We start from the raw sequence: 655 nt of genomic DNA on the forward strand, positions 1-655 counted from the left end.
TAAGCCTAAGAGAGAGAAAAAAACAATATTCAGCAATATATGCAAGCTTTATTTACCTAATTGTAATACAATATTCCATGGTGACATGGATTCTTAGTATATGCTTAATACGAACATGGTCTGACGCCTTGCATATTGGCTTTATTTTTCCCAAGGCTCTGCGCCCTCCTACTGACCCTCTGTTTAGGATGGCGACCCATCGGTTGGGGACCTCTTCTATAACAGTCGAATTATCTGTGATTGTATGTATGATAACAGTCAGTTTCCCTCGCAATATTATTTTACAGATTGCATGACTTATTACGAGCACCGTTCTATTTAGTTTACGTGATACGTGGCGTCACATCGACTTATTCATACGCCTATTTGTGGAACCTTGTATATAATTCGGAGTTACAGAAATAGTGACTTACAACGAAAACAGCTCACGACCACCGTCACGCCTTTCTCACACGCAGCTATTCCAAGAGATGACGTCACATATCACGATGCTTCAGGGAACATTTGCATTTTGTGGGCGCGCACTCAGGATCGTCTTATTCTACTTTGCTAGACACGAGGAAAATATTCTACTTATCAGAATATTTATCGGTGATAATCATAAACTTACGAATTTCCGACATGCAGTTTCTGAATATATAATCATACATGAAAG

Source organism: Penaeus monodon, chromosome 19 (assembly GCF_015228065.2).
Source record: "Penaeus monodon isolate SGIC_2016 chromosome 19, NSTDA_Pmon_1, whole genome shotgun sequence".
In the NCBI taxonomy this organism is placed as follows: domain Eukaryota; kingdom Metazoa; phylum Arthropoda; class Malacostraca; order Decapoda; family Penaeidae; genus Penaeus; species Penaeus monodon.